Below are 385 nucleotides of genomic sequence, written 5' to 3'. Positions count from 1 at the left end.
AAAGCAAATCCCAAGGGGCTCACGCCCGTTTTAAAGGTGTTAATTATCAGCCCCCGGGCGCTGCGTTGGGTTCAAGCGCGGCCCCCTCTAGAATAAAAGGGATTTGCTGGAATTTCGGAGCCCTGCGGGCTGTTGCGTTTGATCCAAAAATTAATAATAATTAGTAATAAATTAATAAATAAACGCGGGTTAACCCTCCGGACGCTTCGGGATAAGAAGCTCCTCCAAGAGCAAAGTTTCCCGGGATTGGAAAATTTTTTAAGCCTGGTTTTCCGTACGGGGTCAACGCTCGGGATGAATGTTAAAATAGGTGGTGGAGGTGAAAAAAAAAATTAATTAAGCGGGCGATTGGGCGAGAGGATAATTTGGTTCGTGGCAGGAGGGG

The sequence above is a fragment of the Egretta garzetta genome, unplaced genomic scaffold, assembly GCF_000687185.1.
Source record: "Egretta garzetta isolate BGI_Z169 unplaced genomic scaffold, ASM68718v1 scaffold565, whole genome shotgun sequence".
Taxonomy (NCBI): domain Eukaryota; kingdom Metazoa; phylum Chordata; class Aves; order Pelecaniformes; family Ardeidae; genus Egretta; species Egretta garzetta.
The sequence above is the reverse complement of the archived record's forward strand: the minus strand, read 5'-3'. Positions refer to the sequence as shown.